A 24,574-nucleotide genomic window follows, 5' to 3' on the forward strand; every position below is an offset into this window, starting at 1 on the left:
ACATTTTTCCATAAAGGACCAAACAGTAAATATTTTAGGCTTCGCAAACCCAAGGTCTTTATTGCAACTACTCAATTCTGCTGTTATAGCTGAAGTCTACCATAGAAAAAACATAAATCAAGAGAGGTATACCTGTGATCCAATAAAATTTTATTCATAACAGCAGGCGACTGGCCCATGGGTGATAGCTTATGAGCCCATATATGAATATCATTTTATAGTTTTTCAGTGCTTTCACATATTCACAAATGAATTAAACACAGCAATCTTGTGTTACCTAGCTATACATATTTGCTTTTGGCAGATGAGTAAAACAGAGCTTAGACAGCTTGCACGTACAAATCAAAGTAAATGAGACTCATGTCTCCAGGCTCTGTGACAGATGCTTCTGGTATCTGCTGCCTCATAAAGTAAGCCACTCTGAAAGCCAACATTTATGTATTATTTAATTAATAAAATTTTCTTTCCACTTCATTATGAACTTTGTCATACCAGAGCATGATGACAAGATGATAGTACAAGCTCAAGGAAGACCACAGCTCAGATCCCAGTGAGTGGATCTGACATATGCTTAAAATTCAGGAATGCAAGGGCTTAGCCATATTTAGGAAGATGAACATAGATGCTGAAGATTGGACAGCTGTTGTTACTTCATTAAGGAAGAGTCGATTTCTTATCCAAATATTTTAGAAATATTTGTTGAATAAATTAACAAATGAACAACATTGAAGACATGATTAAATATGTTCTGAAAGAAATGAATAGAAATAATAAGTACAATGTAGTTTATGTACATAGTAAAACATTTGGACTCTACTTATTCAACAACCGCAAAACAATTATTGAATTCAGGCTGAGTCACATATTCCACCACATGCTGAGAGGATACAGGGAAATTTCTTGTACTTAAAAGGCTAAAGTATAAAGGAGAGACATGGGGACTTTTAAGGACAAAAAAAAAAAAGTACGTTAGACATGATTAAAAGCTTAAATGACATGATAGTATATTTTTAAAACTTATATAATCAAGCATATATATACTTTATCTTTTTAAATGGTCATCCATTAAAATGTTGCAGTTTTATCAAGGTGCATACCTTTTAAAAAATGAAGAAAAAAATGGAGAAGCCTATAGAAAAGTAAAGTTTCAACCTGAAATAAAAACAGACACTAAATGTCAGTCTTTTTGACCATTCAGAGAAAGTTATTTTCATGACTGTATATGAAAAGATTATAATATGCTTTTTAAAACTGTACCTTTTTTAAAGTTTAAATTAATATAAAACTTACATTTGACAGTATATTAAAAATAAAATTTGAACATGTTAATTATTTTTGTTACTATAAAAATGTGCATCCAAAAGTTTATCCTTTAAAATGCAAATAGAAGTTTTTATTATAAGTATAATATCACATTTAATCAAAAACATTACATCAATTGTCTGCTTAGACATAATAAATATATGCTCTGGGTATAATATTTATTTTAAAATTGGAGTTAATAGTTTTATTATTTGACTGCTTCATCACCATAGTTAAAAGCTTTGTTTTGAAAAAAAGTATGTATAATGTTAAGAACTTCTGATTTTTATTTCCTATTTTTCTATTTGTGGAAAGGGAAATGAGAGAAGATATTTTGATATGGGTGAAAAAGTTAAGAAGCATTTAAGATAACTGGGATAGAGATTTCTACACTATTCAAGATGTAGTGAAAAAAGTGGTAACAATGTATTTAAATTTCTTTAAACTGTCATTTTATTTTATTTATTTTTTGGGGGGTCTCACTTTTATTTTATTTTATTTTTTATTTTTATTTTTACTTTATTTTACTTTACAATACTGTATTGGTTTTGCCATACATTGACATGAATCCACCCTGCTGGGCATACACACCGAGGAAACCAGAATTGAAAGAGACATGTGTACCCCAATGTTCATCACAGCACTGTTTATAATAAACTGTCATTTTAGACAGGCTTCCTGGAATATGACTAAATCAGTAATCTACTGTATATTCTCAACTAAAGTCAGTCACAAATTTTTTCGGAACTTGAAAGTCTTTCAATACAATTGTTTTCAGTTTGTACAAGATAATATACATAGCAAGAGGGGAAAAGGAGAGAAGTGAGAGAAAATTAAAACAAATTGTAATGCCAAGCTGGAGAATTTTTGAATACCTAAAATATTTAGATTCTCTTTATATTTTCCTTCAAACTAATGTATTTGATGAAGGTCCTTATCTTATCCTCCCTTTCCCTCAACTGCAAGAAAAAACAATGACAAAAATACTAATATACCTGATTCACATCCTTTATGACTGAAAAAGAGTTTGCATTGATGTGGTACAGGAATCAGGCTCAGAGAAAACATCTCACATTTACCATAAACTGTGTCCTCCTTGAAAGAAATGAAAATGATAATTCCAATCATTTTACTTAATAAATTAAAGGTTTCAAAAGTTTTTGTTTGTATTCTTAAATTGTTAGTAAATTGTAAATTTTGTCTATATATGTGTAAGGGCTTCCCTGTTGGCTCATTGGTCAAAAACTCTACCTGTCAGTTCAGGAAATGTGGGTTCTGTCCCTTCTGTGGAGGAGAAATGGCAACCCATTCCAGTAATCTTGCCTGTGAAATCCTATGGACAGAGGAGCCTGGTGGGTAGTCCATGGGGTCCTAAAAGAGTCAGACATGACTTAGAGACTAAACAACAACAACGAACATATGTGTAAACAAAATTTGATATTTCTGTAAAATGTATGTACCACTGTCATTGTAAAATGCCCATTCTAAGCAAAATTAAAAATATCAGGTTCCCTGGAATTATATCAGTGGGTCATAATTGAACACATGTGAAATGTTTGTCTAGACCACTTGTTAATTAATGATGTGTAAGTGGGTAAAATTCCCTTGTAACCATGTGATATGTGTGCTCCAAGTAATTTGAAGTTATCCTTTCTCTTTCTTATACATGCATGTCTTTTCAGTCAAGTATTCCATAGGTCCTTTATTTGGGGCTTCCCTGATAGCTAAGTTGGTCAAGAACCCACCTGCAATGCAGGAGACTCCAGTTCAATTCCTAGGTAGTAAGCATCCCCTGGAGAAGGAATAGGCTACCCATTCCAGTATTCTTGGGCTTCCCTGGTGGCTCAGCTGGTAAAGAATCTTCCTACAATGCCAGAGACCTGGGTTCAACCCCTGGATTGAGAAGATGCCCTGGAGAAGGGAAAGGCTACCCATTCCAGTATTCTGGCTTGGAGAATTCTATGTACTGTATAGTCCATGCGGTTGCAAAGAGTTGGATACAACTGAACAACTTTCACTTTCCCTTTCACTTTGGTCCTTTATTTACTCTTTGCCAGAAGGTTGGTGTGAGGCTCTTTTGTAGATATTCTTAAAAATTTGGGACTTAACTATTGCTTATTAAAGAAAAGCTTCCTACATACTTAATTACATGTACTACATCAAATTAAATTAGAGTAACTTAAAGTAAAAGAAACATATTACAGTATACTTTTTCATTTTTTATTTCAAGGATACCATGTTTTAGGAAAAGTACAAAATGAAGAGTAATCTCTCTGGAATATGAAGAACAAGATGGGAAGGACTGCAGACACTAAGGTAAACCATTAGTTTTCCCATCTAAGCCTCTATTTCACTTCTACATTTTCAAAGCAAAGTGCTGTGTGCCTTTCTTTCCTTTGATTATTGAATTGTGATCCTTGAAATCTGTTTGGTCTGTGATGCAGGTCCTCAGTCATGAGAAGCATGAAGTAATACTAGGTTTGGTGGTTGTTTTACCTTTTTTGGAAGTAATTAATCTTAATGGTTGTTGGGGGAGAGGAAATTCATGGTCAAAAGATTCTCAGACTCTAGTCCTAAATTTCAGTAGCTTGAGTGTGATCTCTGGCTAGTCAGCCGACCTCCCTGAACTCCAGTCATCCACCTGAGAATTGCCAGAGCAAATGCACAGCATCGTGGGAGACCAAGAAATACTCAGGACTTTTTGTGAGATTTGAGAAGGAAGCTGAGTAAAATCAGGTTATAAATGAAACACAAAGGGGTAAGACATAAAAGGTTAAATGAAAAGTGCTGATGTGACTAATCAGAATTGACATTATCTTCTGAGTTCATTTTTAGAAAATAAGCTCATATTTTAGAAAATATTCTAAAATAGGTCATATTTTAGAATTTTTTTAACAAATTTTACTCTTCCTTAGCAATTTTATTGCTATCAACATTGAAAAAATATAAAAATATGAGAATATAAAATATATCAGAAAACATACGTGCAATTTGGAGACTTTCCTGCCTTCTAATGCAGTAGCAATGAAAGATTCAAGTGTTTGTTTATTCATTGATTTGTTCAAGAACTCATGGCAGCTTTATTGCTACATGTCAGATGTGAACAGGGCTGGCCACTAAATCTTTTTTCTTCTTCATTCATAAGCTGAGAATTATAACTGAAGCAGCCTCATCAATGTGCTGTATAAATTAAGCAACACTCAGTAATGTGTGCATGGGAAAAAAGTAAAAATACTAAAAAATGGAAGATATTTTAATTAAAATTAATGTTTGTTAGAAGAGATGACAGGGCTTAAATAATTATAGATCAAGCACTCTGGGCATTCAAAGGAAGTTATTTTGTCCAAATGACATCTGGATGCCTCTCTCCTCTTCTCCTCTTACTATCTTCTCTCCCTTCCTCTCTTGTGACCTCAGGAGGTAGCTTGACTGAAGAGGAGTTGGAGTTTTGCTTTCACATAGACCCTGATTTCTCAGGCCTACCCCTTAGAGCATCCTCCAGCAAACTCCCTGATCTCCTCAGGAAGGACCTGACATCTTACTGTAGGATATATCAGATGTCTGATGCATAATCAGTCATTCATTCATATTGATTCATCATTCAGAGGCCTGTTTTAGTCCAGTGTAAGATTAATTTAATGATGTTTTGTGATTTAGGAAAGAAATGTTTGGAAAAATCAAAGAGAATTCCCTAGGATAAAAAGTAACTCAGTTGACTCTATTAAAACATAAAAAGTAAATTGAAGAAAGTAATACGGATTATTCAAAATATATGTCATGTTTAGTGACCCCCCCCCCAGAAGTTAGTATTGTAAGTTATGAGAAAAAATACTATGTTGGCTGTGAGTTTGTTATAAATGGCTTTTAATATGTTGAGATATGTTCCCTCTACAACCACTTTGGTGAGAGTTGTCATGAATAGATGTTGACTTTCACCAAATGCTTTTCCCCCATCTGTTGAGATAGTCATGTGGTTTTTGTCTTTCTTTTTGTCAGTGTGATGTATTGCATTGATTGATCTCTATATACTGAACCATACTTGTGGCCCAGGGATGAATCTAACTGGATCATGGTATGTGATCCTTTTTATGTGTTGTGGGATTCTGTTTGCTCATGTTTTATTGAGGATTCATGGTGATGAAAATAAATAAATGTTTTTTTGTTAATACTGTAAAAAACATTAAAAGGGGGCTAGAAGATCTGCTTTCTAAAGTCCTTCTGAGGCTTTCAGCATGGGTTTTATGGAGCTAAGTGAAATCACTGAGGCTTGCACATGATAGCTATGTAGATCTAAGAACTTCATGTTTAGATCTTTAATCCATTTTGAGTTTATTTTTGTGTGCGGTGTTAGAAAGTGTTCTAGTTTCATTCTTTTACAAGTAGTTGACCAGTTTTCCCAGCACCACTTGTTAAAGAGATTGTCTTTAATCCATTGTATATTCTTGCCTCCTTTGTCAAAGATAAGGTGTCCATAGGTGCATGGATTTATCTCTGGGCTTTCTATTTTGTTCCATTGATCTATATTTCTGTCTTTATGCCAGTACTATACTGTCTTGATGACTGTGGCTTTGTAGTAGAGCCTGAAGTCAGGCAGGTTGATTCCTCCAGTTCCATTCTTATTTCTCAAGATTGCTTTGGCTATTTGAGGTTTTTTGTATTACCATACAAATTGTGAAATTATTTGTTCTATCTCTGTGGAAAATACCGTTGGTAGCTTGATAGACATTGCATTGAATCTGTAGATTGCTTTGGGTAGTATACTCATTTTCACTATATTGATTCTTCCGATCCATGAACATGGTATATTTCTCCATCTATTAGTGTCCTCTTTGATTTCTTTCACCAGTGTTTTATAGTTTTCTATATATAGGTCTTTAGTTTCTTTAGGTTGATATATTCCTAAGTATTTTATTCTTTTCGTTGCAATGGTGAATGGAATTGTTTCCTTAATTTCTCTTTCTATTTTCTCATTATTAGTGCATAGGAATGCAAGAGATTTTTGTGTGTTGATTTTGTATCCTGCAACTTTACTATATTCATTGATTAGCTCTAGTAATTTTCTGGTGGAGTCTTTAGGGTTTTCTATATAGAGGATCATGTCATCTGCAAACAGTGAGAGTTTTACATCTTCTTTTCCAATTTGCATTCCTTTTATTTCTTTTTCTGCTCTTATTGCTGTGGCCAAAACTTCCAAAACTATGTTGAATAGTAGTGGTGAAAGTGGGCACCCTTATCTTGTTCCTGACTTTAGGGGAAATGCTTTCAATTTTTCACCATTGAGGATAATGTTTGCTGTGGGTTTGTCATATATAGCTTTTATTATGTTGAGGTATGTTCCTTCTATTCCTGCTTTCTGGAGAGTTTTTATCATAAATGGATGTTGAATTTTGTCAAAGGCTTTCTCTGCATCTATTGAGATAACCATATGGTTTTTATTTTTCAATTTGTTAATTTTGTAAAGTAATTAACCTCCAATTAAAATAAATAAATTTATATTAAAAAAACCTTCACATTATGTTCAAACTAGTCTGTCCTGGCATCTTTTTCCAAAATTCGGCAGGGCTTTATTTTAATACCTGATAGAAGAACAGAAAGTATTTTCTTCAGTGCCTCTTCCATTTTTATTCAATCCTATAAGTTGCACAAATGTTATTTCAATGACTAATTCATTATCAGTAATGATAGTAATATTTAATATCACATTTTGATCTCTTGAAATGTTCTAAGTGATCATTTTGATTTTCATTTGTAAAATTATCTCTAAGTATGTAGGTGCCTCTTTGTCATAATAAGGGAAAAAAGCATCCTACTTTCATAGGTATTAGAGTTTATGGTTATTTTTCTGTTTGTGTAATTATTTCATGGTGGCTATGGTGTCTGTACACTGTGTTAGAGAGAGAAGGAGTGGATAAAATGTACAGTGATTTATTAGTGAGATTTTTTTTAAATTATAATAAAAGTAAGCTTTTGAAAATTCAGTGATGACACTGTAAAAGTTTTAAAGATTCTTTTAACCTTAAAACTCAGGGAAATAATAAAATGAATTTGTCAGAACTTACATTTGGAGCCGCATCTGGAGCCCACTGACCTGGACACTTCAGTTCAGTATTTAAAAACTTAAAATTATTCCTATTATATCTTCCCCTCAGTAAACTTGCATGCCCATCCAAATGTATTCCATCATTTAAGTGATTCTCATTTCTAAAAAAGAAAGGGAATAAATTCATTTTCTTCATCTCTCCCTGCCCACCCCCAGTTTTAAATATACATATATATATATATATATATATATATATATATATATATATATTAGTCAAAGAATACTTGCAGTATAATATAAATATTTTCCAATAATCTGGTTCTCTTCCACCTGGGTACATTGTAGGACTATAACTTGCTGACCTGTGTGGTTGGATATGATCAAGTGTTTTTGTGAGCCAGCTGTTCTGTTTTTTCTTGACATATAAATATAAAGGTGTGTTGACAAGAGGGGAAACAGAAGAGGCAGGAAGCAACGTTTCCCATACTCACAGGTCCTGGAGATACCATCAGTGCTCGCCATCAGAGGGGCCCTGGAGAGAGCTCTAGGAGAGAATGCCAGACAAGCAGGGGAAGCTGAGGGGGGCAGGGAGAGGAAGTAGGGAGGAAGGAGAGCCCTTGGGTTAGTGCCTTAACTAGGGCGTGGCCTGGAGCATGCTAGCCAGAGGTATGCATGGGTTTCATTGGTGTGTGCAATTCCACTAGGTCACAGTTTGGACAAAAAAGGGTTCCTGTGGACATTGCTGATCCTGGCCGTCTGGGCGGGGTGCCCACAGCCTGCTTGTGGGGATGCTGAGACAGCGGGATGCTGTGAAGCTTTCAGACTTAATGCACAAGCATGTGGTGCATTTTCATTTCCCAAACTGGTGACGGAAAATACATACAGCAGGTTTCAGCTGACCTGTAATCTCAGCGTTCCACTGGATATAGTGGCAATTCACTCAAGCAATGCTTAAGTAAAATGAGTTTTATTTTCAGTGAGTTATTTTTTTTTTAACATCCACAAGTTCTATTTAGATCTTTTTTCAAATATGTTTATTCTTATTTAGTATCTTGTCTTTCATTATGACTCCTGTGTATTTTTAAAAAATCTTTTTTGAACATTTTGAGACTGTTGTGTTAGCTCAGATCCAGAGACTTCTAACCCATGAGCTGGTTAAGTTTACTGGCTCCAGTGCACATTTGCTGGTGTGACCTGGCCCAAGTTATGTTTCATTAACTAGGATAATAGTACCTACATCAAGGTGTTGTTGGGTAGTTTAGAATGGCTTTTGCAGTGAGAGTAGAGGACCTGAAAGAACCTAGTGAAGAGTGTACAGTTTTCATTAAGTTTTCAGCTTCCTAGGACTTGACTTCTTTTGCCTGATTGTTTGGGATTTCTGGACATTTTTCTTCCTTTTGCAAAAGCCATTCATTAAACTTTAATACTTTATCAAAAATCTTTAGGTGGTTGTAGTTAAGGATTTCAGGGTTGCCAAGCCTGGCATGTTATTGACAATAGAATTCATTCAATTGGATGTTTCTTCTAATTATCTGCCAAGTTCTCCTAAAGTACTATATTGGGATAGAACTATATCAGTTCATATAGCAAGGGAAAATAATTTAAACTACATAATTGTGGCATCTTTTGTATTCTCTAGAGTTATGCAAGCAGGTCTTTCAATTTAAAAGAATCAAATATATTTAATGAAATATCTAAATATCTACTTAGAATATACATTTTTAATAGAAATGACCAAAGATTTTTATAGGGTATTAAAAAAAATCTATTTCCTTATTCTTGGTATGTATTTTTTTCATGTCCTCAAAATCACACTAGGTTTTTTTTTTTTTTTGCTAAAATTCATTTTTAAAGAAACTAATATTAAGGTCAAAAGACTTTCAATAATAAAATAACTTGACAGAGAATTTATAATACATATTTATCATAACTGTCTTACAAAATTTGTCAATAAGCTATTTTAAATTCTATGAGATTTTATTCCTCCCTTTCTCTTCCTTTTGAAAAGAAAAATAGTTAAGTTCATCCATTTCTGCTATTGTAAGAACAATTGTGATTAATGAGTGAGTAAGTGAAGTCACTCAGTCGTGTCCAACTCTTTGCGACTCCATAGACTGTAGCCTACCAGGTTCCTCTGTCCATGGGATTTTCCAGGCAATAGTACTGGAGTGGATTGTCTTTTCCTTCTCCAGGGGATCTTTGCAACCCAGGACTCAAACCCAGGTCTCCCACATTGTAGACAGACGCTTTACCATCTGAGCCACCAGGGAAGTTCCTTTTGAAAAGAAAAATAGTTAAGTTCATCCATTTCTGCTATTGTAAGAACAATTGTGATTAATAGTTCTCATCAAATCTGGCCAACTCTAATAATATAAACCATGTATTTTATGTACTAAGGCACTTACAATGAAAGTTTCTCTTTTGAGATTTGAACTGTAGGAAAAAAAAATTATGAGTGCACTAATTGGAGAATATAGCATGATTAAAGACCAAAATTTAAAAATAAGTTTAATTTTTCATGTGGTATAACTTTATGCTATTTGTATCAATTTCAGCATTTCACTGTGTATCCCAAAGGGCTTATAAATGATTCAACATCACCAGGAAATGATATCTAGAGAAAAATGACAGAGAGCATTTTTTCTCAAGTGTAATACATGTTTATTCTTACAAAGATTATCATAAGTTGGCCTAAAATTCATCATGCATTTTTAGTTAATAGAATATTAAATATATTTAATTTTATGTGTATATAAATAAATATAGATGTACTGCTGTATCTAGTTATACTTTCAGCTGTTTAAATCTGATGTTTACAAATCAAGTTTAAAACTAAATACATACTCCTATTCAAAACTATGCAAGGATAAATTCTAATAATTAATCATTTAAGTCAGTCTCTAAAACTGATGTCCACATAATAACGAGGACAACTGAACTCAAATTTCTGGTTTGAGTCCCAGGCACCAGTGATTTCTAAAGCTCCCCAATGAATTCCCATATGCACCCAAGGTTCTGAAACATCACTATAGGTGAATTGATATTCTTATAAATAAGCACTTTGTAATTTTAAGAATGCATTTAAGGTATTGCCTATGATTCTGCTGGTTAAAATAACTACTATCTTATCAACAAATTAATTTATCTACTGGTGCCTTAATATGTCCATTATATACTTAAGAAAATTGAGACGTAAAAGAATCAACATGCTTTCCCCACAATACACACCTAGTGAGTAATTTAAAACAAAGTTTTTCTCCTTACTTTCTAAATTGATTCACCAAGGCAGCATAGCTTAATTAGTCAGAGGTTAGGAATCTAGGATTTTGAATATTTTGTTCATAATACACCCTGAAAATTTACCATATTGTTTCACCTTTTCTCAAAATGCATGTAAAATGATATTAAATTGTAAAATTTTTAATAAGGCATAAATCATTAAGAAATATACAAAGCTTATACCCTTTTGTTATAAGAGTAACTATACTCAAGAAGAAGTTCAAATATTTCTACCAAACAACCATGAGTTTTTAGAAATCTATTATAATGTCTTCCGATATCCATAGTTTTCATATCTGAGAAGCAATCATAGCTTTAAACAGCTTCAGATATAATTTCTGACCTCTTAGACCAAAAGGTTTCATATTTTACTTATCCTTCACTTACTAGTTGGAAATCCCTAGAGTTTCTTTTTTATGAAATAGCTACAAAATATTTAGTTCAACTGCCATCAAAACATCAGCTGTTCAGTTTTTGTTACTCAACTAGAGGGCCCGTAAATTCTCCAAATACAGGATTATCTTCTAAGAAGGAAAAATCAAGCTCTTCCTGGAAAGTTTTCAAAGGAGAATTAGCCATAATGATTTAGCATAACTAACACGATGATTCATATGCTAAATTGGATTTATAACTTTGTATCATTATAAAAGTTTTATTTAGATTACAAAATCTCTTAGAAAAATATCAAAATATAATTCTGAAAAAAATACTATTGTCACATCTTCCAAATAATTAGGTTTTGGTTGTAAATAATGGTCAGTTAGCTACTTCTGTTATTAAGAAAGACTTAAATTTGGAGGCCTAAATTTCTTTAGGTTATGCAATAAATGAGTTGTAAATAATTTTTCTCTCATACATAAGTTTTCCATAGTTGAGTATGAGAGGAGAAGATGATAAACTAAAACTATTTGAAACTGTTTAAGAAAGGGAACATTTTTCAATAGTTTTTCAATTAGTATCTTTCTTAATTTCTTCAGAATATTTAAAATATCTTCATCTTTCCTCTAAGTTATAAAAGCTTGACATATTAATTAGTTAGAAGTTAATAAATTCAATGCTATACATTATACTGAGTGAAGAATTGTGTCAGATTTTTAATTAGACAAATACATCATATAAGTGATGGAATATTCTGAATTATGAAGTTGGTGCTTGCTACTACAGTATCCTGGTTTGGGGATCATGCTGATTGAGAAGTTTTATCTACTTGCCAGTCATTGATTCAGGAACCCAGGCCTAAGCCAGTTGGTGCATAGAATCACCTGGACATGTGAATTTGTTCAGATGCTTAGAAAGTGCCCTGGTGAGAAGCATCTGTAAATGAATGGGTATGGTACCAAGTTTAGCCCTAATCCATGAATATAGATTTATGGAAATAGATTATTTATTCTTAATAATGAGCCTCTATAAAAACAATTTCTGCTCTTTCTATAAAATTTTTTATGTGTTGAAATAAGGCATAGAAATTTATAGCCATCTTCTAAAAGCCTGTGTGTGTTAATCAACACAGAAAGAACGGCCCAGAAAATCTCAGAGAAATTAAGTTAAAAATTAAGAAAAAGTTGAGAGACTTGACTGAACCATGATTGATGGTTTCCAATCAGTGAATATTTCAATTATACCTCTCTGTTATTTGAGGCAATTTAGGTTGGATTTTTCTGTTATTTATGTCCAGAAGCATAATTTTTACATAATGTGTTTGTTAGCTTGACTTGGCATAAAACATGAATCAGAATGTCCTTCTTTGAATAATTTGTGGGTTGCTTTCTTAACACTGATAGTTGTTGGGGAGATTAAACCTTTTGGTTGACTTGATTATATTTCTTAATTAACTCTAATATTTTTTCCTTATGTTTAAACATATGATAATATTGCCAGTGTATTTTGATTACTTTATATCAGTTTCTCTCAGGATATAAATGTGTCCTTTCATGTATTTGCTGTACAGTAACTTAAGTACTGAAAATACATGTTTAACCACTATTAACACATCTAGTGCTAGAGAATAGGAGAAGAAATGGAAATGAAAGAAAAATAATTGGTCAGTACATGCATACACACACATATATTCAAGGCACAATAAGAAAGACTCAACTATTGCAATCCTCATTTGAAATTAGTCATATAGTCCTAACTGAGGATTATAAACTTCCTTTTCCATATTCCTGTTACTCTCAGCAAACATCTTTGGAGGTTAGATTCTTTAACTGGTAGGGTAAAACAGACCTTGATTTCTCATAAACCAATGTGAGTTGTTATAGCATTTTATGGGGTTTATAGTACTTTATGAAGTCGTTATATGAGTTGTTACAGTATTTTATGTTTTATAGTATTTTATTTTTTTTCTTGCAATACGGGGATAATATTAAGCCAGAACTTAAAAGATCTCCTACATTTCAGACATACTCCTCCAGGCTGCCATTGCGTAGTAACAACCAATTTCTACTCTGCATTGTGTCTTAACAACAGTGTCACCTTCCCACTCAGGTTCCATCACCCCTGCCAGTAGACTAACCTCCTTCTTTGCTGGTTGATCCAGTAGGTCTGGTCTCCAGTAGGAGACTTGAGTAGCCAGGTGGCAACCTCAGCTTCTACTTTTATAAGACTCTGTGTTGTGGCCATTAGTGGAGATATGTCTTCTTCTTATGGATTATATTTTTTAATTATGAAAATGTTGTATTTAAAGAAAATAAATGGAATCAATACTTTGATTTCTACTTTCTATTATTCAAAGAAAATAGCAGTAGCCATATGTCATATATGCATATATATATACCTGTTATGCAGCTTCTCATTACTATAATTATTTTAAAATAACTGAAATTATAACTGTCATAATTAAACAATCACATTTTTCTTAATAGTGGTTTAATGCTTAGTCTTTCATGTTAATATGCCATACTCTATGATGTTATTCTATATTCTCATATATTTAAGTTTTTATAATGAAACTTCTAGCCTCTAGAACTGTGAGATAATACATTTCTGTTTAATCCACCCAATTGATGGTGTTTTTTTTATTTTGGCAGCCTGAGCAGACTAATATAATAATCTATTAAAATCAGTGAGTATGCAGAGTATATATACAGAGACAAAATAAACAGCCTAGTTTATTTTTTGAAAAGAACAGTTGTTCTTTTTAAAGAACAACAATATGGGAGGGCTTGCTCTACCAGATATCAAGACATATTATAAAGCTAGAAATATAAAATCAGTAGTCAAATTTGTATACTGTGAAAGAAAGGTCTCAATCTATTAGAAAGAGAATAACAGGGGTATAAAGAATTTTCCAATAACTATCTTCCGTGGTCACTCAGGATAAATCTGAAAATGGGTTAAAAAGACCAGCAAAAACAATAGCAGACCTTTGAGTCAGCACCAGTTGAAACACTTTAGTTTCTGGTGTTAACAAAGTCAGAAAAATGTTTTCAGCATTAGAGTTTATATTCATCTCCCTGTGCTTCTGCCTAAATTCCCTCTTACTGAACTAAATCACTCTCTATTGACTCAGCATGTAAATCCTTTAAAGACTTTGGACTATTAAGTTCTCTCCAGAAGTGTTTAGCCGAGGACTGTGCATTTTTTTTTTCTTCCCTCTCACTATATAAATCAATCCCTTTAGATGCTTAATTGTATTTGCTGTTCTTTTTTGAATGCCTTCCATTTCATCTGACTTCTTCAACACTGAAAAAGAGAAAGCACTATCTCAAAGTGAGTTCTAGTTCAGGTGTACTTTCTTGTTTGGTAATGGCCTGTGGCCACCAAGGTGATTTTCAGCTTTTTTTCTCCAAACTGTCACAGTATTTCAGTCTCATCTAATTTACTATCTGGTATCCTCTCCCCTCTGTCCTGTTCTGTTTGACTGCTTTCCAGCTGTCTCCCTTCCACTGAATATCTGTTTCTGATTATTTTTCTGCAGACACACTTCCTCACTTTATTTCAAGTTGAATCTCATGTTTTAAATTTGTTACCATATTTCCAACTTCTCTAGGCTTTCCCCCTCTCATTTTCCATTTGTATGGGGGCTCAGCACACCTCTGCACACTATGGAGAAACCTGTGTACCTTCAGGTAACACTTCATCAATTCCAGATATCCTATGAAAATATTTAAGGTTGAATGTGAAGCAGATTACCACATTCAAAGTCATTTTCAGTCATCATCCCCATCTCATTCATGCCATAATTTCAAGTCATTCTGAAATCACCTAGTAAGAAAATGAGACTATTAAATTCTCATCTAACCTTCTCCCATTTAATATTTAATGTATTCACTTACTGCTAAGATTTTTTTGTATCTGTGTATCTTGTGATTTATCCAAATAGAGTTAGGTCTATAACGTCTGTTTAATAAATAGCACTACGCTTCTGATTACACACCTGAACATGAAGCGATATTCTGCTGGAGCTTAGATGAACTTAGTGAAATAGAGAACATGCCAGACAGAGTCAAGGTTATCAGTGGGAAATATCAAAGTTCCTGTTCCAATATTTCCACATGATCCACCCAGACTCTCATCTCAGAAATTAATCTGAGGGTACTGAAATATTTTTCCCATAGAAATATATGAGAACTCCGTTTTTTGCAGGAAATAATGAGATAGATATTAAAGAATAAACTAATACATAGACCTTATCAGTGGTCTCGAAAGAGTTCCAAATGTTAGGTAGTCCAGGTCACTGTCTTAAGATAGGACCTAACCTTTTGATTCAATCATGTGACATTTTTAAATAGAATGTGCCTCTGCCAGGCACAGTGGAGAGCTGAAAGAGAACACAGAGCAGAAGAAAAAGATGCTGTTCTATAGGAACTCACATCCACACTGAGAATCCATAATAGCTCACAGGTCACAGGAAACATAACAAATAAGCACTAAATGTTGCTTGGTTTGGAGGTACAGAGGGCGAGGTAGAAGAGGACAGCGGAAAGCTGCTTGCTCTCCTGTTCAGTTGTTTGTCACAAAACACGTGTTTCCCAGTTGAACTGTAAAAGGAGAAGTGTTCTTCCATAGCGAATGAGGATGTATTTACTGCTACAGGATGAAGAAGGATAATAGTTCATTCTTGCTTTTGTGGCTCAGATGATAAAGAATCCACCTGCAATACGGGAGACCTGGGTTTGATCCCTGGGTTGGGAAGATCCCCTGGAGGAGGGCATGGCAACCCACTCCAGTATTCTTGCCTGGAGAATCCCATGGACAGAGGAGCCTGGAAGACTACAGTCCATGGGGTTGCAAAGAATTGGACATGGCTGAGCGACTCAGTGTGATCATTGACTTTTTATAATTGACGAGTTGGATTACAATGTTTCAGCCGTACAGCAACCTGTTCAGCTGTGTGAAGTGAAAGAGTCAGTCACTCAGTCGTGTCTGACTCTTTGTGACCCTGGGGACTGTAGCCTGCCAGCCTCCTCTGTCCTTGGAATTCTCCAGGCAAGAATACTGGAGTGGGTAGCCATTCCCTTCTCCAGGGGATCTTCCTAACTCAGGGAGTAAATCTGGGGTCTTCTACATTGCAGGCATATTTTTTAACCACTTGAGCCAGATGTTACAAGATATTGAATATGTTTCCCTGTTTATACATAGGTCCTTGTTTATCTCATTGACTCTTAAAAGACTGATTAAATATACAGCTTCTTTCATCTGAAATATACTGCACACAAATATATAAAATACTGCATACAAATTTAGGAAGCCCTTGTGTATTACCCTTCTATTCTAGCCATAATAAATGACCACAAATTTAGTGACTTAATACAAGTTTATTATTTTACCCCCAGCATGGGGTAAATCACCAGACTAAAAACAATGTATGGGCAGAGCTTTATTCCTTTGTACAGACCCTGCAGACGAATCTACTTTCTTACTCCTTCAGGTGTAGGCAGAATCCACTTCCATGAGACTGTAGGACTAAGTCTCTGTTTTCTTGCTGGCTGTCACCTGGGGATGCCTCCATCTTCTTTGGTCCTCTCTCTAATACTTGTTGGAAGCCCTCACTTGAATAATCTACAATAATCTCCACAATGCCCTTAATCACATCTGTAGAGTGCCTTTTGTAAAGAAGTATATCATATTAGCTTATGCCAGCACCTTCTTCAAAAGTCTCTATAAGTCCTTTTTTTTTTTTTATGTTCTACCATGGTTTGGCCTGAAGCAAACAGGGAGAAAACACAGCCCCACCCATCAACAGAAAATTGGATTAAAGATTTACTGACAATGGCTGGACCAGAGCAAGATCCAGTCCCTCCCATTAGAAAGCTTCAACAAGCATCTCATCCTTGTCCATCAGAGAGCAGACAGAATGAAAACCACAATTACAGAAAACTAATCAACTGATCACATCGATCACAGCCTTGTCTAACTTAATGAAACCATGAGTCATGCCATGTAAGGCCACTCAAGACAGACGGCTCATGATGGAGAGTTCTGACAAAATGTGGTCCACTGGAGAAGGGAATGGAAAACCACTTCAGTATTCTTGCCTTGAAAAACCCGTGAAAATATGAAAAGGCAAAAAAGATATGACACTGAAAAACTGAACTTCCATATAGGCAGATGCCCAATATGCTATTGGAGAAGAGTGGAGAAATAGGTCCATAAAGAATGAAGAGGCTGAGCCAAAGGGAAAATAACGCCCAGTTGTGGATGTGACTGGTGATAGAAGTAAAGTCTGATGCTGTAAAGAATAATATTGCATAGGAACCTGTAATGTTAGGTCCATGAGTTGAGGTAAATTGGAAATGGTCAGACAGGAGACGGCAAGAGTGAATATAGACATTTAAAGAATCAGTGAACTAAAATGGACCAGAATGGGCGGGTTTAATTCAGATGATCACTATATGTACTACTGTGGGCAAGAATCCCGTAAAAGAAATGGAGTAGCCCTCATAGAGTCTGAAATGCTGTTCTTGGGTGCAGTCTCACTCCATAGAACAGTAATCCAATGTCTGTGCACCAACCACTCATGCTGAAGAAGCTGAAGTTTAACGGTTTTATGATGAACTAGAATACCTTCTAGAATTAACACCAAACAAAGAAGTCCTTTTCATCATAGGGGACTGGAATGCGAGAGTAGGAAGTCAAGAGATACCTGGAATAACAGGCAAGTTTGGCCTTGGAGTACAAAATGAAGCAGGTCAAAGGCTAACAGAGTTTTGCTAAGAAAACACACTGGTCATAGCAAACACCCTCTTCCAACAACAAAAAAGACAACTCTACACATGGACAGAACCAGGTGGTCAATACCAAAATCAGATTGATTATATTCTTTGCAGCCAAAGATGGAGAAGCTCTGTACAGTCAGCAAAAACAAGACCGGGAGCTGACTGTGGCTCAGATCATGAGCTTCTTATTGTGAAATTCGATTTAAATCTGAATTTCACAGTAAGAGATTTCACAATAAGAAGCTTCACAATGGATAAAATCCACTGAGGTATGACCTAAACCAAATCCCTTACAATTATACCAGTGGAAGTGACATAGGTTGGTAACACTGTATAGGAGGCATTGATCAAAAACATCCTCATGAAAAAGAAATGCAAAAAGGCAAATGGTTTTCTGAGGAGGCCTTACAAATATCTGAGAAAAGAAGAGAAGTGAAAGGCAAAGGAGAAAAGGAAATATATATCCATCTGAATGCAGAGTTCCAAGGAATAGCAAGAAGAGATAAGAAAGCCTTCCTCAGTGATCAATACAAAGAAATAGAGGAAAACAATAGAATGGGAACGATTAGGAGATCTCTTCAAGAAAATCAGAGATAACAGGGGAACATTTCATGTAAAGATGGGCACAATAAAGGACAGAAATGGTATGGACCTAACAGAAGCAGAAGATATTAAGAAGAGGTGGGAAGAATATACAGAACTATACAAAAAAGATCTTAAAGTGAAAATCACTGTTGTGTCCGACTCTTTGTGACCCCATGGACTATACAGTCCATGGAATTCTCCAGACCAGAATACTGGTGTAGGTAGACTTTCCCTTCTCCAGGGGATCTTCGCAACCCAGGAATCAAACCCAGGTCTCCTGCATTGCAGGAGGATTCTTTACCAACTGAGCCAAAAGGGAAGCCCATACAAAAAAAGATCTTAATGAGGCAGATAACCACTATGGTGTGATCACTCATCTAGAGCCAGACATCCTGAAGTGAGAAGTCAAGTAGGCCTTAGGAAGCATCACTACGAACAAAGCTAGTGGAGATCATGAAATTCCAGCTGACATATATAAAATCCTAAAAGATGATTCTATGAAAGTGCTGTATTCAATATGCCAGCAAATTTGGAAAATTCAGCAGTTGCAAAGGGCTGGTAAGTTCAGTTTTCATTCCAGTCCCAAAGAAAGGCAATGCCAAAGAATGTTCAAACTACTGCACAATTACAGTCATCTCACATGCTAGCAAAGTAATGCTTGAAATTCTCCAAGCTAGACTTCAACAGTGCATGAACCAAGAACTTCCTGATGTTCAAGCTGGATTTAGAAAAAGCAAAGAAACGAGAGATTAAATTTCCAACATCCATTGGATCATCGAAAAAGCAAGAGAATTCCAGGAAAAACATCAACTTCTGCTCCATTGACTACACCAAAGCCTTTGACTGTGTGGATCACAACAAATTGTGGAAAGTTCTTATCTGCCTCCTAAGAAACCTGTATGCAGGTTAAGAAGCAACAGTTAGAACTGGACATGGAACAACGGACTGGTTCAAATTGGGAAAGGCATACCTCAGGGCTGTATATTGTCACCCTACTTATTTAACTTCTATGAAGAGTACCTCATGTGAAATGCCAGGCTGGAAGAAGCACAAGCTGGACTCAAGATTGCCAGGAGAAATATAAATAACGTCAGATATGCAGATAACACCACCTTTATGGTTGAAAGCAAAAGGGAACTGAAGAGCCTCTTGATGAAAGTGAAAGAGGAGAGTGAAAATGCTGGCTTGAAACTCAGCATTCAAAAAACTAAGACCATGGCATCCAGTCCCATCACTTTATGGCAAATAGATGGGGCAACAATGGAAATAGTGACAGACTTTATTTTCTTGGGCTTCAAAATCACTGCAGATGGTGACTGCAGCCATGAAATTAAAAGACGGTTGCTCCTTGGAAGGAAACCTATGACAAACCTAGATATCATTTTAAAAAGCAGAGACATTACTTTGCCAACTAAGGTCCATCCAATCAAAGCTATGGTTTTTCCAGTACTCTTGTATGGATGTGAAAGTTGAGTTATAAAGAGAGCTGAGCACTGAAGAACTGATGCTTTTGAACTGTGGGATTGGAGAAGACTCTTGAGAGTCCCTTGGACTGCAAGGAGATCAAACCAGTCAATCCTAAAGGAATTCAGTCCTGAATATCAGTCCTGAATTCATTGGAAGGACTGATGCTGAAGCTCCAATACTTTGGCCACCTGATGCAAAGAACTGACTCATTGGAAAAAACCTTGATGCTTGGAAAGACTGAAGGCAGGAAGAGAAGGGGAATCTATAGTGGATGAGATGATTGGATGGCATCACCGACTCGATGGTCATGAGTTTGAGCAAGCTCCAGGAGTTGGTGATGGACAGCGAAGCCTGGTGTGCTGTAGTCCATAGGGTCGCAAAGAATTGGACATGACCGAGTGACTAAACTGACTGACTTATATCATATTCATAGGTTCCTGGGATTTGCGCTTGGACATGATTTGAAGAGAAGGTGTCATTCTTCTTATTCTGTTTTGAGATCTAGACCCAGCGATAGCCTTCCAAGGAGTACTGAGTAATATAGGTTAAAAATTCTTGAATTACTTAATTATTTTCCCTCTCCCTCCTCCACTTTTTTTTTCATTCTGAAGAATTCCCTAATTACCAATACATGTGACATTTCTTTTGGAGGGGAGTTCTTACCAGATAATTTCTGCATTTCAAGCACCAATACATAGTTAATTAAATCATGACATTAGACCACATTAATGCCTTTCCTAGTTAAATAAATGATTTTATTATTGATATATGTCACACAACATTCACACAACATTTCGATACTGCCGATGATACTGACTCTGAGGACTATTTGTCATAGTCAACAAATGAACTACATTTTCACCATGCCAGTATAAAAGTATACTGTTATATTTTACATGACGATGCCTCTGTGCAATCCCTGACCTGTACCCTGCCTCATTATTTCTTGTTGGAAAGTAATGGAGACAAGAGCTGATACTGCTGTTAACCCATGTTTCATCTTCAACTCCCCTTCCCCAGACTTGCCCCATACATGGCCATCTTCTCATTACTCCCCTGGCCTCATTCCAGATCATCATTCCATCTTTGACCCATTGTAAAAGGGTTTGTGCCTTGTGAAATGTAAAAGCACTTAAAATACCAAACAATATTCACATTCTTTATGTCTTTTCAAAAATAGTCTTAGAAAAATGTAAATAATTAAAATGAGTTTGAAGAATACATGTGGTGTGAGAGACATGCATCATAAACACTTTTGTTTACTTTTTAAGAAAATAGTCATTGTTAATGCTGACAGGATTACTTAGTGGAAGTATCTTCATCATTCACAAATGAAATCTCAAGTGGATCATCTTAACTTTTAGAAATCCACTGTTGATAATCCAATGAGATTGATTCTCATAGAGATTATAAAATGTTTAATGTAAACAAGAGTAAAATCATTACAGAGGTTAGAATAGGTGATAATTTAGTGGAAGTTTGAAGACTGGCCATAAAAGTAATAGGAAAGTGAAACCATCCTTCAATAAACAAGAAAAATGTTCTATAATTTGAGGGATTAAATTGAGAATATAGTCCAACTCTTCTGAAATTGTTAGTAAGTGAGGCTTTCTTATTTTTTTTTTAACATAATCTCTCATGAAGGACAAAGAGTAGATTTGCAGTAAGTTTATTAATGCTTGTTTTGTTTCAGTCAGCTGCTATTGCTATCAGTCTCTCAGTTCAACAACAGCAAAAGAAAAGATGAGGGGTAAATGAAATTCGGATGCAGTGGGAGGAACAGAGGACTCAGGTATTTGATAAAGTTAATGAATGTCTCGTATGATTACTATTTGGGAACAGAATAATTCTTGGATTCTTTTGATGTGGCTGATTGGGAATGATTGCATCAAAACAGTGGTAACATCAAAATGTATTTATTTTAAATCATACTCTTCTTTTCATCTATTTGTCAATTTAGGGAAGGCATGCAAAGCACAATCCTTACTGGGACAGTCTTTATTTGAGGATGACGTGTTACAAAGTCTACTTTCAGCTTTGACCACAGTAGTGCTGTAGCTGCTTGTCTTTAGCAACAGCTAAAGGCCTGAGATCCTTCTTTGAAGTTTGGCCTTAATATCTGCAACAAAAGTTAACCCTGAAAGTGAAACTTATGTTATGATATAAATAGTATGCTTTGTATCTTACCAATTATATACACTGTAGGTGTGTATTTATTTGTTAATGTGTACTAAAATAAATTACCATTACATTTTGCTAAGGTTTCAGCAATAATCTTAGATGTTCACATTGTATCTTATTTCAGGATTTCTTTTAGTCTTCTGTTCTGCAGACTCTACATTCTGGTTATCAGAGCTTATAAAGTAAACACAACCACCTAATAATCTTGGTCTATAAGCTATCTATAATTAGTATTGCAATACCCAGTAATATGGGCTTTTACACAATGTTTTTTTAAAATACGTTTTAAATTTAAAAATATTTTAAAACAATTTTAAAGATTACACTGTATTTTACAGTTATTAAAAAATATTAGCTATATTCCCTGTGTTGTACAATACATCCCTAATAGCCTGCTTACACCCAATAATTTGTACTTTTCACATCTTATTACTTCTATATCTTAGCAATTGTAAACAATGCTACTGTGAACATTGAAGTGTATTTAAAAAGTGTTTTATTTTATATCCCTAGTTAATTACTCCTTACAGGCTACTTTAACTTTTAATGATTATTTTAAATTTAATTAGTATAAAATATTAATACATAAAATTAAGAAAGTTATGAAAATTACAAAGGAAAATGATTCTCTATTGCTACACACCAAGAGGTAATGACTAAGATTTCTATATGGATTTCTATATGTATTTCTCTATACTTTCTTTGCTTATCATGTCTAATAATGCAACAAAATAAGATGAAATTTTAGCATTAAATCTACATAATCTATGAAAGTTCTTCAGTTTTTCAAATGTTTGAAATCTTGAATTTCTTTCTTGAATGACAATGTCCCAACATATCTGAATACCTATGTGTTAGTAGTATGAAGTAACCATCTCTGCCCTTCTTATTTTGTAATTCATGTAACTTTACTGGCATCTCCTATGTTTAAAATAGATTATTCTGTCTGTGCCTGTCAGTGGCAATAGTGATTATTTCTGTTTTCTTTATCTTCAACAAGGTTATTACCTATAACTTGAGGAATAAGCATAACCTTATAGTGTAATTTTATATTACCAGTATTAAGCTTGGCTAGATAGAATTCTCAAGGGCATAACTCACTCTTAATTAAATCTTTCATCTCATACCGCAAATCAAATAGTCAAATGAGATTACATATTTTGGCATCTGGTTAGTTGTTTGTAGCTAAATATAGTTTAGATTTGGGGTAGAGGTGAACCAGTCCTGTCTTTATTAATTAAACAGTAAATCTGGAACTGGAAGTTTGACTTCTTTTATGCCACTAACTCACCAGATGGGAAATGAATTCAGATTCTCTCTCTCTGAAAAATGTAATGAACAGTGAAGATCTCTCATAATTTTTTTTAATTATGATATTGTATTGGTTTTGCTATACATTCACATGAATCTGCCATGGGTGTACATGTGGTCCCCATCCTGGCAAGTCTCCTCCTGTAATCATCCTAGAAGGATCCCTGAAAGTTGTCTTGTGAAGGGTAAAAGATAGTTCAAACTTTTTAAAAAAAGACAGAGTTGATATAAATCCACCTATATCTTTTAGTGACTGAAATATTTATTCATCCCAAGAAAAAAGAAGTTCTTTTCATCGTAGGGGATTGGAATGCAAAAGTAGGAAATTAAAGGATACCGGAAGTAACAGAGAAGTTTGGCCTTGGAGTACAAAATGAAGCTGGACAAAGGCTAACAGTTTTATCAAGAGAACACACTGGTCATAGCAAACACCCTCTTCCAAACACAAGAGATGACTCTATGCATGGACATCACCAGATTGTCAATACTGAAATCAGATTGACTATATTTGGCCACCTCATGCAAAGAGCTGACTCATTGGAAAAGACTCTGATGCTGGAAGGGATTGGGGGCAGGAGGAGAAGGGGACGACTGAGGATGAGATGGCTGGATGGCTTCACAGACTGGATGGACGTGAGTCTGAGTGAACTCCGGGAGATGGTGATGGACAGGGAGACCTGGCCTGCTGTGATTCATGGGGTTGCAAAGAGTCAGACACGACTGAGCGACTGAACTGAACTGAATTGAAGAAAGTAGGGAAAACCACTAGGCCATTTAGGTATGATCTGAATCAAGGCTATGGTTTTTCCAGTAGTCCTGTATGGAGGTTAGCATTGGAGCATAGTGAAGACTGAGCACCAAAGAATTGATGCTTTTGAACTTTGGTGCTGAAGAAGACTCTTGAGAGTCCCTTGTACTGCAAGGAGATCAAACCAGTTAATCCTAAAGGAAATAAACCCTGAATATTCATTGGAAGGACTGATGCTGAAGCTGACGCTCCAATCCTTTGGCCATGTGATGCAAAGAACTAACTCATTGGAAAAGACCTGATGCTGGGAAAGATTGAGGGCAGGAGAAAGGGACGACAGAGGATGGGATGGTTGGATGGCATCACTGACTCAATGGACATGAGTTTGAGAAGACTCAAGGAGGTAGTGAAGGACAGAAAAGCCTGGCATGCTACAGTCTGTGGGGTTGCAAAGAGTCAGTCATGATTTAGTGGTTGAGCGTCAACAATGAAATCTGTTCA

At 35.1% G+C, this 24,574-nt stretch overlaps 1 protein-coding gene across 1 annotated transcript in view; it reads left to right on the forward strand.

Moving 5' to 3' along the window:
- Positions 1-3,532: 3,532 nt before the first annotated feature.
- NEIL3 (nei like DNA glycosylase 3) overlaps positions 3,533-24,574 on the forward strand; it is a 358,244-nt gene continuing 337,202 nt past the window's right edge. The window contains exon 1 of the mRNA XM_060407202.1: positions 3,533-3,618. The gene's annotated coding sequence lies outside the window, so the exon portion shown is untranslated. The remainder of the gene's footprint in view (positions 3,619-24,574) is intronic.

This window comes from Ovis aries, chromosome 26 (genome assembly GCF_016772045.2).
Source record: "Ovis aries strain OAR_USU_Benz2616 breed Rambouillet chromosome 26, ARS-UI_Ramb_v3.0, whole genome shotgun sequence".
NCBI classification, from domain to species: domain Eukaryota; kingdom Metazoa; phylum Chordata; class Mammalia; order Artiodactyla; family Bovidae; genus Ovis; species Ovis aries.